Consider the following 17,766-nt stretch of genomic DNA (forward strand, 5'->3'; position numbering starts at 1 on the left):
CATGTTCTTCTGTCAAGGTACATAACAATCGTTTAGATTACCATTTGGGCGTTTTCTTTATTTTCTAAGATTTTTATTTTATTGGTTTTAATTAGTTGTATATGACAGTAGAATAAATTTATACATTTTGATATATCATACATAAATAGAGTGTGATTTCTAATTTTTCTGATTATACTGTTGAAGGATCACATCAGCCATGCAGTCATACATGTACATGAGCTAATAATGTCTGTTTCACTCTAGTATCATTGCTTACCCCATATCCTTTCCCCTCCCTTCACTCTCCTCTACTAAATATAAAGTAACTCTCTTCTTCCCTATTAAACCCCTTATTTTGAATTAGCTTCTGCATAGCAGAGAAAACATTAGGCCTTTGGTTTTTTGGGTTTGTCTTACTTTGATTAGCATGTTATTCTCCAACTTCAGAATGCCTCCAAATGCCAGAATTTCATTCTTATTTAAAGCTGAGTAATACTCCATCATATATATATATATATATATATATATATCACTTTATATATATATATATAATCACACACACACACATATATATATATACATATATATGTATATATATCACATTTTCTTTATTTATTCATCTGTTGAAGAACACCTAGCTTAGTTCCATAGTTTAGCTATTGTGAATTGAGCTGCTAGAAACATTGATGTGGCTTTGTCACTGTAGTATATTGACTTTAAGTCCTTTGGGTATAGGCCAAGGAGTGGGATAGCTGGGTCAAATGGTGGTTCCATTTAAGTTTTCTGAGGAATCTCCATACTGATTTCCATAATAGTCCCAACAATTTGCTCTCAACTCCCACTCTCAATATATGAGTATAAATTTTTCCCAACCTCCTAACCAACATTTATTGTTTCTTGTATTCTTGATAATTCCCATTCTAATTGGAGAGTAGTGTTGATTTGCATTTCTCTAATTGTTAGAGATGTTGAACATTTTTTTCATATATTTGTTGATCAATTGTTTATTTTCTTCTGTGAATTGTCTGTTCATTGTTTATTGATTGGGTTATTTAGTTTTTTGGTGTTAAGATTTTTGGGTTTTTTATATACATATGAGAGATTAATGCTTTATCTGAAGTGCATGTGATAAATATTTTCTCCCAATCTCTAAGTTCTTTCAATATTATTGATTGTTTCTTTTGATTAGATGCTTTTAAGTTTGAGTCCATCCCATTTATTTTTTCTATATTTAACTTCTTGTGTTTTAGGGGTCTCGATAAGAAGTTAGGTTCTAGGCTGACCTGGTGAAGATTTGAGCCTACTTTTTCTTCTAGTAGTCACAGGGTCTCTGCTCTAGGGCCTATGTCTTTGATCCACCGTGAGTTAAGTTTCATGCAGGGTGAGAGATATGAGTTTAATTTCATTTTGTTACATGTAGCTTTCTAGTCTTCCTAGCACTATTTGGTGAATAAGCTATCACTTCTCCAGTGAATGTTTATGACACTTTTGTCTAACACGAGATACCTGTATTTATGGGGGTCTGTCTCTGTGCCTTCTATTCTGTATCATTGGTCTACAAGTCTGTTTTGGTACAAATTCCATGCAGTTTTTATTATTATAATTCTGTAGTTTTGTTTTAGGTCTGACATTATGATACCTCCTGCTTCACTTTCCTTCATAGGATTACTTCGGCCATTCTGGGTCTCTTATTTTTCTGAATAAATTTTATGATTGCTTTTTCTAATTTAATGAAGAACATAATTAGGATTTTAGTATGAATTTAATTGAATTAAATTTGTATAATACTTTCAGTAGTATGACCATTTTGACAATATTAATTCTGCCTATATAGGAGCATGGGAAGTCTTTCCATCTTCTAAGGTACTATTAATTTCTTTTTTTAGTGTTTGATGATTTTCATTGTAGAGGTCTTTCACCTCTTTGTTAGATGGATTCCCAAGTATTTTTTTTTCCCCTGAGGAAATTGTGAATGGGGTAGTGTTCTTTATTTCTCTTTCAGTGGATTGATTACTGATATATAGGAATGGATTTGATTTATTGGTATTGATTTTATATCCTGCTACTAGGCTGAGTGCAGTTCTTAGTTGTAGAAGATTTTGGTGGAATTTTTTTGGTCTTTCAAATATAGAAGCATATCATCAGCAAATAGTGATAGTTCTTCTATACCTATTTGTATACTGTTAATTTCTTTCTTCTGTTTAATTGGTCTGGCTAGAGTTTCAAGGACAATGCAGAGTAAAAGTGATGAAAGAGGGCATTCTTGTCTTCTTCTAGATTTTTAGAGGGAATGTCTTCAATTTTTCTCCATTTATAATTATTTTGGCCTTGGGTTTAGCATGTATGACTTTTATGACTTTATTGTGGCTTTGTGTAGAAAGGTGGCAATGACATTATGTACCATTTGAGTTTTACAATCATGTTCATATTTAATGAAAATCTTAAGTCTTGAGATATTTCTACTTCACAATTAAAATAAAAACAGGAGGAAAATTTAAAAAAAAGGTCTAAATTGTTACAGAAACCCTATGATCTGGAAAGTGAACAGAGAGCTGGAATTAAAGTCCTGGATCCTTCTTTGTGATGCTTAACCCAATTACTCTGCTCAGCTTCAGTGATGGTGGTGGAGAAAGTCATACCTTGAGGCCTGAGATGAATGACCAGATGAAAGAAGTGCCAGAGGCCTGGGGTTCTTGGAGACAGAGAAGACACTCCCTTACCCTACAGTGCCAAATGCTGGTAGCCAAAGGTGATGGTGGAAGATGTGGCAACTCTCAGTGTTAACAGTGAAATGGCCTTTCTGTTCATTCAGGATAGTAGAACTAGAGGATATCAGTAAACAAGAGAACTTTGATGTCTACCTTGTGCCTTCTGCCAGTTACAAGCCCAGAGGAAAGAAAGAACTTAACTTGAGGTCACAGATGTTGAAGGTGATAGAAGTGATGATGTGGGAACCATGTCATGTTACAGGTCTGGCCCAGCACTTTCCTTGACCCTAGAAGGAAACTCACAATTTTGTATCCTTTGAGTTTATCTGATGACTAAGATAATCAGGAAAGACCCATGTTTTCCCTGTCTTTTGAATCTGTTGGCAGGCAGACAATGTAAGTTGGTCAGTTAGTCACAAATTTTGATGATATTTTAGATATAAAGTTGGGTAAAATACTCAGGAGGAAATATTCTTTTCTTGTCTTATAAGTCCTCCTGACTTTCTGGGAGCATCTTTATTGAGAAAAGTTAAGAACATGCTCCTGAGCATTCTTTAGCACATTTAGCAGACTTGAAAATATTATTTTGTTTGTAGTAAAAAGATGGACTACAGGGGGTTTCAAGATGGCGGACTAGAGGGTGGCTGAATTTCATGTTGCTCCAGGACTCAGGATTCAAAAGAGGAGATATTGAGAGACTTGGGACCAACTCAAAGCAGCCAGGTGAGTCTCTCCCATTGGGGAGGCATCCCAGATGGGGCGGTAGTCCTGGAACGCAGGGAACTTTGTGAAGTAGAGTTGCCCAACGAGACATCCCTGCCCCTGCTGGAGCAGTGAACTCAGACAACTGGGAGCATCGTAGAGGAGGCCGCTCAGCATAGCACTTGGACGCGCAGCAGGTCGCTTTGACTTGGAGTGACTGCACCAGAGCTACAGGTGGTTGCCAGAGGAGGAGCTGCACGGTGAGCTGTTTGGACTCAGAGCAACTGCTCCTGAACACCGGGGGAGTCTGCCTGGAGGAAGAGTGTGGTGGGACGCTTGGACTCAGAGTCACCACACCTGAACACCTGGGGGCCTGCCCAGAGAAGGAGGAGGAGGAACGGGGTGGGTCACTTGGACTCGGAGTAACTGACCAGGGCTAAGGGCAGTTGGCAGGAGGAGGAGGAGTGCAGTGAGTTGCTTGGACTCCTAATGATGGCAGAGGAACACCGAGTGGCTGTGCGGAGGAGGAGGCATGCGGCGGGTCACTGGGACTTGGAGCAACTGTATGGGGCTCCAGGTGGCTGCTCAGAGAAGGGGCTGCATAGCCAGGTGATTAGGTGCAGAGCAGGGTCCCAGGACCTAGGAGGCTTCTTGGTGGAAGAGCCGCACAGAGACACATTTAGGGGCGGAGCGAAGGTTCCAGGACTGCGGGCAGATTCTCTGAAGAGAGGCAGCCTAAGGAGACTCGTCTGCGAAGGGTGAGGCTCCCAGGCCCAGGAGGTAGGTCTGGGCCCCTGGGAACATTGCAGAGGAAGGCAGCCCAGACCAGGCAGTAGTTGTAGATTGAGGGGAACCTCTAGGAGGGGAACTGACTAGGGAGACCTTCCCACCAGGTGAGTCTTCCCTGCTGGGTGAGGTTTTCCCACAAGGACAGTAAAACCAGAGACACAGGCTCAAATAGACCTTGCCTCAGCCTGCAGCCTAGTTCCCCTTTGGATGACCATTGGTCAACAAGTGGAGGCACCTCTTCCCACTAACAGGGAATATACCCCACCTGAAGACCACCAACCCTAGAGAGGCAGCTTCCTTGTGGAGCACTGCATTATCAACTTCCTCCAAGACTTCAGGCTACTGAAGGATAAGAGGGGATATACTAGAAATCTTCAGGGACATTATAAGTCTATAGAGAAAATCTGCAATATCTTAGCGGTCCACTGATACCTGAACAATATGAGAAAACAAGGGAAGAAAATGCTCCAAACGAATCTAGATGTTACATCAATAAAATCCAATGACAGCATGGCAGAAGAAATGACAGAAAGGGAGTTCATAATGTACATAATTAAAATGATCAGGGAAGCAAACAATGAGATGAAAGAGCAAATGCAGGCATTGAATGATGAGATGAAAGATCAAATGTAGGCATTGAATAATCACACCAATCAACAGTTAAAAGAGCAAAAACAGGAAGCAAAAGACCATTTCAATAAAGAGTTAGAGATATTGAAAAAAACCAAACAGAAATCCTTGAAATGAAGGAAACAATAAACCAAATTAAGAACTCCATAGAAAGCATAACCAATAGGATAGAACACCTGGAAGACAGAACTTCAGATATTGAAGATGAAATATTTAACCTTGAAAACAAAGTTGAACAAACAGAGAAGATGGTAAGAAATCATGAACAGAATCTCCAAGAACTATGGGATATCATGAAAAGGCCAAATTTAAGAATTATTGGGATTGAGGAAGGCTTAGAGGAACAAACCAAAGGAATGAACAATCTATTCAATGAAATAATATCAGAAAATTTCCCAAATCTGAAGAATGAAATGGAAAATCAAGTTCAAGAGACTTATAGGACTCTATATACATAAAATTGCAACAGACCCACACCAAGGGACATTACAATGAAAATACCTAACATACAAAATAAAGACAGAATTTTAAAGGTTGTGAGAGAAAAGAACCAAATTACAATCAGGGGGAAACCAACAGGGATATCAGCAGATTTTTCAATCCAGACCCTAAAAGCTAGAAGGCCCTGTAACAACATTTTTCAAACCCTGAAAGAAAATGGATGCCAACCAAGAATCTTATACCCAGCAAAACTTACCTTCAAATTTGACAATGAAATAAAATCCTTCCATGATAAACAAAAACTAAAAGAATTTACAAAAAGAAAGCTGGCATTACAGAACATTCTCAGCAAAAATTTCCATGAGGAAGAGATGAAAAACAAAGAAACAAATCAGCGAAGGGAGGAATTATCCTAAAGTAATTGTCAAATAAAGGAGGAACCAAGTCATGTCAAAAAATAAATAAATAAATAAAATTAAAAAAAAATGAGCCAAATGACTGGGAATACAAATCATATCTCAATGATAACCCTGAATGTTAATGGCCTGAATTCATCAATCAAAAGACATAGACTGGCAGATTGGATAAAAAGAAAGATCCAACACTATGTTGCCTGCAAGAGACTCACCACATAGAAAGAGATACCCATAGACTAAAGGTGAAAGGATGGGGAAAAACATACCATGCACATGGACTCAGCAAAAAAGCTGGAGTATCCATCCTCATTTCACATAATGTGGACTTCAAGCCAAAGTTAGTCAGAAGGGATAAAGAAGGACATTTCATACTGCTTAAGCGAAGCACAAATCACCAAGACATAACAGTCATAAACATCTATGCCCCAAACAGTGGCTCATCCATGTATGTCAAACAAGTCCTTCTCAATTTTAGAACCAAATAGACCATAACACAATAATACTAGGTGATTTTAACATGCCTCTCTCACCACTGGACAGATCTTCCAAACAAAAATTGAACAAAGAAACCATAGATCTCAATACCACAATCAATAATTTAGACTTAACAGACATTTATAGAATATACCATCCAACGAAGAGTGAATACACTTTCTTCTCAGCAGCACATGAATCCTTCTCTAAAATAGCCCATATATTATGCCACAAAGCTAATGTTAGCAAATACAAGAAGATAGAGACACTACCTTGTATTCTATAAGATCATAATTGATTGAAGTTACAAATAAATGAAAGAGTAAAAAACAGAATGTACTCCAACACGTGGAGATGAAACAATATGCTATTATATGATGAATGGATAACAGAAGATATTAGGAAGGAAATTAAAAAATTCTTAGAGGTAAATGAGAACAAAGAAATATCATATCAAAATCTCTGGGACACTATGAAAGCAGTACTTAGAGGAAAATTTATTTCATGGAGAGCATTCAATAAAAGAAGTAAAACTCAACAAATAAACGACCTAACACTACAGCTCAAAGCCCTAGAAAAAGAAGAACAGACTAACACCCAAATTAGTAGAAGACAGGAAATAGTTAAACTCAGAGCTGAAATCAACGAAATTGAAACAAAAGAAACAATACAAAATATTGACAAAATAAATAGTTGGATATTTGAAAAAATAAACAAAATTGATAAATCTTTAGCCACACTAACAAAGAGAAGACGAGAGAAAACCCAAATCACTAAAATTCGGAATGAACAAGGAAATATCACAACAGACAAGATTGAAATACAAAATATAATTAGAAGTTATTTTGAAAATCTATACTCCAACAAAATAGAAAATTTCGAAGACATCAACAGGTTTCTAGAGAGATATGAATTGCCTAAACTTAACGAGGTGGACATACACAATTTAAATAGACCAATTTCAAGTAATGAAATAGAAGAAGTCATCAAAAGCCTACCAACAAAGAAAAGTCAGGGACCAGATGGGTTCTCAGCCGAGTTCTACAAAACCTTTAAAGAAGAGCTTATTCCAATACTTCTCAAAGTATTCCATAAAACAGAAGAGGAGGGAACCCTCCCAAACTCATTCTATGAAGCCAATATTACCCTGATACCTAAACCAGACAGAGACACATCGAGGAAAGAAAATTTCAGACCAATATCCTTAATGAACATCGACGCAAAAATTCTCAACAAAATTTTAGCAAATTGCATGCAAATATATATTAAAAAGATAGTGCACCTCGATCAAGTGGGTCTTATCCCAGGGATGCAAGATTGGTTCAACATTCGGAAATCCATAAATGTCATTCACCATATCAACAGACTTAAAGTTAAGAATCACATGATTATTTCTAAAGATGCAGAAAAAGCATTTGATAAAATACAGCATCCCTTCATGCTCAAAACACCAGAAAAAATAGGGATAGTGGGAAGATTCCTTAACATTGTAAAGGCCATCTATGCTAATCCCATGGCTAATATCATTCTAAATGGTGAAAAACTGAAAGCATTTCCCCTAAAAACTGGAACGAGGCAGGGATACCCTCTTTCACCACTTCTTTTCAATATCGTACTTGAAACTCTAGCCAGAGCAATTAGGCAGACCAAAGAAATTAAAGGGATACAAATTGGAAAAGAAGAACTCAAACTATCTCTATTTGCTGATGATATGATTATATACTTAGAGGAACCAGGAAATTCCACCATAAAACTTTTAGAACTCATAAGTGAATTCAGTAAAGTAGTGGGATATAAGATCAATGCACATAAATCTAATGTATTTTTATACATAAGTGATGAATCTTTGGAAAGAATAATTAGGAAAACTACCCCATTCACAATAGCCTTGAATAAAATAAAATACTTGGGAATCAATCTCACAAAAGAGGTGAAAGACCTCTTCAATGAGAACTACAGAACACTAAAGAAAGAAATTAAAGAAAACCTTAGAAGACGGAAAGATCTCCCATGTTCTTGAATAGGAAGAATTAATATTGTCAAAATGGCCATACTACCAAAAGTGCTATACAGATTCAATGCAATTCCAATTAAAATCCCAATGATGTACCTTACAGAAATAGAGCAAGCAATTATGAAATTCATCTGGAAGAATAAGAAACCCAGAATAGCTAAAGCAATCCTTAGCAGAAAGAGTGAAGCAGGGGGTATCACAATACCAGATCTTCAACTCTACTACAAAGCAATAGTAACAAAAACAGCATGGTATTGGTACCAAAATAGAAAGGTAGACCAATGGTACAGAATAGAGGACACGGACACAAACCCAAATAAATACAATTTTCTCATACTAGGCAAAGGGGTAAAAAATATGCAATGGAGAAAAGATAGCCTCTTCAACATATGGTGCTGGGAGAATTGGAAATCCATATGCAACAGAATGAAACTAAACCCATATGTCTCACTATGCATGAAACTAAACTCAAAATGGATTAAGGTCCTTGGAATCAGACGAGAGACCCTGCATCTTATAGAAGAAAAAGTAGGTCCAGATCTTCAACATGTCGGCTTAGGACCAGACATCCTCAACAAGACTCCCATAGCACAAGAAATAAAAGCAACAATCAATAACTGGGATAGATTCAAACTAAAAAGCTTTCTCTCAGCAATGGAAACTATCAAAAATGCGAGGAAAGAGCCTACAGAGTGGGAGAAAATCTTTGCCACTCATACTTCAGATAGAGTACTAATCTCCAGAATCTATAAAGAACTCAAAAATCTCTACACCAAGAATGGAAATAATCCAATCGACAAATGGGCTAAGGAAATGAATAGACACTTCACAGAAGAAGATCTACATGCAATCAACAAACATATGGAAAAATGTTCAACATCTCTAGTAATAAGAGAAATGCAAATCAAAACCACTCTAAAATTCCATCTCACCCCAATTAGAATGGTGATTATCAAGAATACAAGCATCAACAGGTGTTGGCGAGGATGTGGGGAGAAAGGTACACTCATACATTGCTGGTGGGGCTCCACACTCTGGAAAGCAGTGTGGAGATTCCTTAGAAAACTTGGAATGGAACCACCATTTGACCCAGGTATCCCACTCCTTGGCCTATACCCAAAGGACTTAAAATCAGCATACTACAGAGATACAGCCACATCAATGTTCATAGCTGCTCAATTCACAATAGCCAGACTGTGGAACCAACCTAGATGCTCTTCAATTGATGAATGGATAAAGAAACTGTGGTATATATATATATACAATGGGATACTACTCAGCCATAAAGAATGATAAAATTATGGCATTTGCAGGCAAATGGATGAAATTGGAGAATATCATGGTAAGCGAGATAAGTCAATCTCAAAAAACCAAAGGACGAATGATCTTGCTAATAAGTGGATGATGACAGATAATGGGGGGTGGGAGGGGTTAGTGTTAGGGTTAGAGTTAGGGTTAGGGAGGGGGGGCAAGAATGGAGGAAGGAAGGACTGTATAGAGGGAAAAGAGTGGTGGGAGGGGTGGGGGGAAGGGAAAAAATAACAGAATGAATCAAACAACATTACCCTATGTAAATTTATGATTACACAAATGGTGTGCCTTTACGCCATGTACAAGCAGAGAAACTGCGGGGTGTGGAATTACATCCAGTGCTTGACAAAGATCCTCTGGAGGATGATTGCAAAGGCTCATCCTAAAAGGAATTACCGGATGTTTTGCTCCGGAGCATGGTGTTTTTACTGCTGTGTTTTTCTGATAATATATTACTCATTTCAGTCTGAATGGATTGCTTAAGGGGGCGAGGGGAATACAACCAAAATTCCAGAAAATATTACCTACAATCTGAGAAACAACGGGTCTTTACCACTAACAAAATTAAAAATAATTTTGCCACCGTGCAATGAGTCCCTGAAAGCCTCTGGAGAAAATAGTTATAGATCTACCTATGTCTCCAACAGGATGGTTAAATTTTAACAATGGTTTTTTTTATATGTGGTGGTGAGGTAAGAGAATAAGTTTCCACAACATTCCTTCCTTCCTACAAAGAATATGTCACCCCTATAATAAACGTTGGTACATAATAACCATTGGGACCGCTGCCCTCCTGTAACCCTTAACTCAGCAATTTAGATATTAACCAGAGGGACCTAATAGAAATGGTCACATGAGATTACTTGTCTATCGCTTTAACCACGAGAATAATAAGAATAGTCTTAGGTCGCATGGAGTTTAGATATTAAGGAAATAAACATTGTATTAGCTCATCGACGTAGTTAGATATTCTTAAAACAATTATGATTAGGTAAGGATGATCTGTAAGGTTGTTGTTTTCTGCCTATGCTTTGGAAACTTCTTTAATATTAACCACAAGACTGCCATTATAGCTTGAAGAAAAATGTATATAAACCCAGCCTTCCCCAGAATAAAGTGGGATTGATTGCACCAGAACTAGAGTCTGTGTCTTTCATTCTCCATCCATTGCCGACACTGTCTCCCTGCACCCCGTTTACCAGTGTGGAACCCATGGACTCCTGCTAGGGCTGGACCCCGGCAAGAAACAACATGTATCCCATTTGTTTACAATTAAAAAAAAAGATGGACTACAAAAATGATTTCAGGACTGCCAGAATTAGTTATTGTTAGATAAAGCAGTATAGGATACCCACATTGTCCATTCACTTCTGACCCATTAATTTTCTACCTCCTCTGAACTTTTAGCAGACTCAAGTCATCTCATCTGGTTCCTGAATTCTTTATCACCCCCCACTCTATCTCTGTACTGTATTTGATCCTCTCCACTACCTATTTTCTTCTCAGCCTCCTTTACTTACAACTCTATCCTATTTTTCACTATTACCCATTTAAAATTTTATTTTATCATAACCTCTCCACCTCCAATTTTGTTTTCTTCCCTCTTTCACATGTATTCCCTTGCTCTCTTTTTCACCTCCAAGTCCCTGCATTCATATCAAATATATTAGAGAAAACAAATAGCTGAAACACGTCAAAGAAAATATTTCAAGAAATTGATAAAAAAAATATCAGTAGTATGGGAGAGTTGCCAGGAAGGGGAAAACAGTCCTTAAAAGGATGCTGGAAGGAAGATATTGCTAAATGATAGCTGTGCTAATGGCTGGTAAACAGAAAGCAGGATGAGACAATGTTCTAGGTCAGAGCCATGTACCCCTACAGATAATGGGAAATTTAGGGGAAAAGTTACCTGTGACTTGAATTTACAGTTATAGATTGTCTCAGCTGGGAATGTTGATGACTAAGAGTGGGAATTTAGTGGAAAATTCATAATGAAAATCTTGGATTGTTGAAATATTTTAAAAAATGGTTATATAGTAAATTCCCTTCAAAAGTTTTGAAGCATATGGGGAAGGATGGATGAGGGTAATCCATTTCTGTATCATAACCCATATCACACCTGTGAATGAAGTTTTGCCATTTGGAAATATGTCTGTTAGTTTCACCCAGCTACATAGTACTCACAATTATTAGAGACTATATAGTTGCATAGCTTTTATTTTGCCTCTCTGTATCTTATGGGATCTTTGTGTCACAGGAAAAAGCTACTTGTTCTGTTTGTTTTTCTCTCCAGGGATATAATTCATAAACAGCACAGGCATACCTGAACTTGAGGGAAAAATATGATCTCTGGGTGGGGGGGAATCTTCTGGGTTGCACTGGGAACCCAAGATATAACTGAGTTTATGTCATTCCCCTTAGGACATGAATCTATAAGCATTTGCATGTTCTTATTTTTCACCATTACTCAGTAAAGGAAAGTCACAGTAACTGAAGTTAAAATTTATCAAAGGGGTTGGCCTGGTGAAATCTATAAACCCATTGCCTATCACTGGGTAAGGTTTCTACCCAGGGATAATGGGAAACATTATCCCTTACAAAACATCCTCAAATTCAGGGAGATAGAAGCAGTTATGAACTATTTGTGCTAGTTCTTGGCCCTAGGGGATTTTTCCCTTTAGTCTATAAAGACACAGGGAGGAAGGGACACAAAACTTCCTCAAACCAATGACCACCTCCACAGGAACACACTCCAGAGGGCAGTCTGCCCATAACGGTTCCTGAGGCTGAACAATATTGGTTTCAGTAAGGGGTTGATAACAGTATTAAAAAATCCAACAACTTTATCCTTATCTAAAAGTCTGGCTGAAACTTTACACATATAGTTAAAAACACCAAACCAGAGATCATCACGGCCACAGTGAAATGGAAGCTGCACATGGAGAAGGCCTTCTTCCTGCACTCAGCAGAGTGGATTTGCAAGACTGCAGCTACCACATGGATTTAAGAGTTGATGGTGAGAACTACAGGGGTACCTACCATTATGAAACCCACAGCAAAGAGTCGCAGCTCATTGGGTGCTGGAGCAGGAGAGTTGGAAGAGATGGTGGAGGTTACAGTAGAAGTTACTCATTTCTTCAGGTCCACAAAAGTTTAGGATAGTTAAGGTAAAAGTACAGGTAAGTGCATTGGTGAAGGCAGAGCCCAGGATGCAGCCACAAGTATTCTCTGGACTGTCTGGCTCATGTGGGTGCTCTAGGTGAGTGACTAGCCAATGGTCAGGAATTGGTCATAGGCCAAGAGGAAGCAGCCACTCCAACCAGCACATAGAAAAAGATACTGTGTGAGGCAGGCTCCATATGGAACTGTATGCTTGTGGGACACAAGACAACCCAACATTGAGGGAATAGTGACAGTGATGCACCCAATGTTCATCATGGATAAGTTCCCCAAGAAGAAGTATATTTGGGTGTGGAGTTTGGGCTTTACCAAGATGGCTTTCAAGATGCTGACTTTTCTCCTCACTGTGATCACATAAGCAACAATGAAAAGTACAAAGACCATTGGTCATAGCTCTTATATGATGCACCAAAATCAGCAGAACGAATTTGGTAACTGCTGTTCCATTGGTCCCAGATTTTCACTGCATGAGTTCCTGCAAGGAAACCCCAAGGAGGGAAAAAAAGAAATTAGACCTCAAAATTGACTTATTTAGCCAAAATAAACATTCTGCATACCTGGACCTCTGCTAAATTACTTTTCCCCAAGAAGACTTTTCTATTCCCCAGGGTGCACTATAATTTATTCCCTCACTGCATTTACTCAAATACATTTTCTTATTCTGAGGTACAAGAACAGGTGATGTTAACATTTTGGACTTCTTTCCCACCACCACCTGAAATAATCTATTTGTAGAACTATGAGGAAAAAAACTGTTGGGAAAAATAAATGCACAAGAAGTATACTCTTGGTCTGAATGCAACAGACTAAGTTCATCACTCTCTCTTCTGAGACTTCATCCCATACCAAACCAAGCAGAAGAATAAACATACAGATTCTGTCTGCAAAGAAACAAGTATCTAAAACTTCAAACCATAAAAGAAAATGGAAGGTTTTGAGAACAGTGGAGATTAAATAGGAGAGTAGTAAGAAGCAGGGAGAGAAGGATTCCATGACCATCAAGAGCTACATTAGTATAATTCTCCAAGGAAAAAGGGTAGCCAAAAGTAAAAATGCCAAAAGTAGTTGTCTGCAATAAGGAGAGTAGGGTACAAAGTTTTGCATCATAATTTTTTGTCATCTGGAGTTGGATTCAAGAAGCTGAGGGAAGTCTGTATGAAGAATCAAATATACAGAAAGTTATAATCACAGACTACAGATAAGGCTTAAGATTAAAATGCTGTTGATGCTGACCCCCTGAATGCTGCCACCAACTCCTGCTACTTCCAATTCCAACACTGCCCATAGGTCTGCTGCCAGGGAGACTCCAGGTTTGGTTGCACAGAGCCACATCCATTTTGAGATGCCCACCAGAGACTGTTTTTTGTTTAGTGTGCTGGTGGGTTTGCTGCCACTGCCCTTTTGTGGCAAAGCCACCCCTGCCTGGACCTGGTGGCTCAGTGTTGGGGTACCTATGGGTTTGGCTGCAACTGGTACCTTCCTCCTGGGAATGTGCATTGCCTCCATCTAATTACTGTCCCTCAGTACTGCTGAACTCTGGTGGTCTCCCTCCAAATTCCATTGTCATTAAGACCTTGGAATTTCAACATGGCCAAACCCAGCGCATTTTAGGTCCAGATTTGGGAGATAGTGACTGGGTCTGCCAGTGTCTAAGCCAGGATGTCTTGTGGGAAGTCAGAGACAGGGTTGAGAAGCTTTTGGACACTGGAAGAGACAGTTGTTTAATTTTCCACTGAAAGCTATTTTATTTTAATTATTTTTTTCTCTGGCATCTCTCTCATATATATTTAGAGCAAGGTATTTTGTGAGTGACATTTTATTGAAGACAGTGATATATACATGGTGTTTTGCAGGTCTGCTGTATATTCTTACATTTTGAATTTTTTCTTCTCTATAGGTGTTCTTTCTCTTGCTTATCTGTCTTCCTAGATTCCCTTTATGCCTATTTTACACATAACAGTCAATCTCTGTTGATTTCTCTTCCACTTTTCCTATGGATTTTTGCTTCTGGTTTCTCTCTTTCTCCCTGTTGAACAGCATGTCCTGCATACTTTCTGTCCTTTCTTTGTCCACTATTTGATATTGGCTATTCATTTACCAAATTTTCTGCTTTTATTGTGAACAGTGATTGAACACATCATTGCTGATTATAGCAAAAGTGCAGTGAGTGCCTTGCTGGGAGCTATTGGATTTGAGGCTGTATATTGTTTACACTGTGTGTTGCTGAGACCAGTCTCCTTCTTAAAGGCAGGATAATGGAAATCTGCAGTGAAAAATATATGTCTACTTGATAGAATCTGCATTGCCACAGATCCATAAAATAGATGGAAAAATACAGAAGCAACACAAAAAATAAGTGAAAAAATACCACAAACAAACCAAGGTGCTCCAATGAGAAAAGCCACTGACAACAACAGAATAAATGTTCAAGAAAGAGTTTAGAAAGTATAGAGTTAATCTGATCTGTGAAGTAAAGAATGGTATAAAGAGTGAATCAAAGAGAAAAATAGAAGAAGTGAAAGATCACTTCAAGAAAGAGAGATTGTGAAAAAAATCCCAAACAAACAGAAATTCTCAAAATGAAGGATCGGTAAATCAAATTAAAAATTCAGTGGAACAACTCAATTATAGACTAGACCATTTGGAAGACAGAACCTCAGAAAATGAGAACAAAATATTTAATAATGAAAAATAAAGTTGAACATGCAGAGAAGATGTTAAGAGTCAATGAACAGGACTTCCAAGAATTATGAGATAGCACAAAAAGATCAAATTTAAGAGTTATCAGGATAGAGAAAGGGGCAGAGATACAAAGCAAAGGAATGTACAATATTTTGAAAGAAATAATATAAGAAAATATTCCAATCCTAATGAATGAAATGAAAATCAAATAGAAGAGTCTTACCAAATGCCAAATGTACAAAACTACACCACACCCACACCAAGACACATTATAATGAAAATGACTAAAATACAGAAGAAGGGTAAAATCTTATAGACTGAGAAAAAAAGCAAATTATATTTGGCAGAAAATCAATTCAGATATCAACTGATTTTTCAAACCACACCTGTAAAGCTAGGAGGTCATGGAACAACATACTTCAAGCTATGAAAGAAAATGGTTGTCAACCAAGAATTTTATACCTAGAAAAATTAAGTTTCAGATTTGAAGTTAAATAAAAACCTTCCATGATGAACAAAAGCTAAAAGAATACACAAATAGAAAGCCTGCATTACAGAACATTCTCAACAAAATATTCCATGAGGAGGAATTGAAAGCAAAAAAGGTGAAAACCAGCAAAGGGAGGAAACTACACTAAAGGAATAGTCAAAAGAAAAAGTAAATCCAATGAAAAGACAGAAATAAATCAAAATGACTGAAAATACAAGTCATATCTCAATAATGACCTTGAATATTAATGGACTAAACTCATGAATCAAAATACATAGACTTACAGATTGGATTAAAACCCAAGACCCAACAATCTGCTGTCTCTAAGAGAATCACCTCATAGGCAAACGCATACACAGACTGAAGGAGAAAGGATGGGGAAAAATGTACCACTCATAAGGATTGCATAAAGTAGCAGGAGATTCCATCCTCATATCACATAAAGCAAACTTCAAACCAAAGTTAATGAGAAGGGACAAGGAAGGTCATTTCATTCTACTGAAGGTAATTATACAGCAACAAGAAATGACAATTGTAAATATTTAAGCCCCAAACAATGGAGCATCTTTGTATGTTCAACAAACACTTCTCAATTTCAAGAATCAAATAGACCACCACACAATAATCTTGGGTGACTTTAAAACACCACTCTCACTACTAGATAGATCTTCTAAACAAAAAACTGAATAAAGAAACTATAGAACTAAATAATAAAAACAACAATTTAGGATTAACAGACATATATAGAATATTTCATTCATCAATGAGCTAATATACTTTTTTTCTCAGCAGCACATGTATCTTGCTCTAAAATAGACCATATCTTATGCCACAGAGCAATTCTTAGGAAATACAAAAAAATGAAGATGATAGCCTACATTCTACCCAATCATAATGTACTGAAATTAAAAATAAATAATAAACTAAGAAATACAAGCTACTCTAACACTTGGAGACTAAATAATACACTATTGAAAGATGAATGGATAGTAGAAGAAATCAAGGATGAAATGAAAGAATACTAGAGGTAAATGAGAATACCAATAATATATACCAAATTATCTGGGATACTATGAAGACAGTCCTAAGAGGAAAGTTCATTGCATTGAGTTCATTTATTAAAGGAATAAAAAGCCAACAAATAAATGACTGAACATTACATCTCAAAGTCCTAGAAAATAAGAACAAATTTACACCAAAAAACAGTAGAAGAGAGGAAATAATGAAAATCAAGGGTAAAACCAACAAAATTGAAACAAAAGAAATAATTGAAAAATTGATAAAATGAAAAATTGGTTCTTTGAAAAACAAATAAAATTGATAAATCCCTAACCACACTAAAAAGAGAAAAAGGGAAAATACTCAAGTTACTAAAACACTTGATGAAAAAGGAAATATCACAATGGTCACAACTGAAATATAGAAGATAATTGGAAATTACTATGAAAATTTATACTCCAATAAAATAGAAAATATTGAGGGCATTGAAAATTTCTAGAGACATATGACCTACCTAAAATGAATCAGGAGGTCATACAGTATTTAAATAGAACAATTTCAAGTAATGAATTAGAAAACACCATTAAAATCCTACCAATTAGGAAAAACCCAGAACCAGATGAATTCTCAGCTGAGTTCTATAAGACCATCAAAGAAGAATTAACACTGATCCTTCTCATTTTTTTCCATGAGTTAGAAAATGAGGGAACCTTCCAAACTCATTCTATAAGACTAATATCACCCTGATACAAAAACCAGACAAAGATATAACAAGGAAAGAAAACTTCAGGTCAACATCCCTGATGAACATAGATGCAAGAATTCTTAATAAAATTCTGGCAACTCTTATATGAAAACATATTAAAAATATGGTGCACCATGATCAGTTGGGTTCATTCCCTGGATGCAGGATTGATTTAACGTATGGAAATCAATAAACACAATTCA

At 37.1% G+C, this 17,766-nt stretch overlaps 1 pseudogene; it reads right to left on the reverse strand.

Moving 5' to 3' along the window:
* Nucleotides 1–12,320: 12,320 nt before the first annotated feature.
* On the reverse strand, nucleotides 12,321–13,031 carry LOC124979384 (olfactory receptor 3A2-like; annotated as a pseudogene).
* Between the last annotated feature and the right edge of the window lie 4,735 nt (nucleotides 13,032–17,766).

This window comes from Sciurus carolinensis, chromosome 3, assembly GCF_902686445.1.
Source record: "Sciurus carolinensis chromosome 3, mSciCar1.2, whole genome shotgun sequence".
NCBI lineage: Eukaryota > Metazoa > Chordata > Mammalia > Rodentia > Sciuridae > Sciurus > Sciurus carolinensis.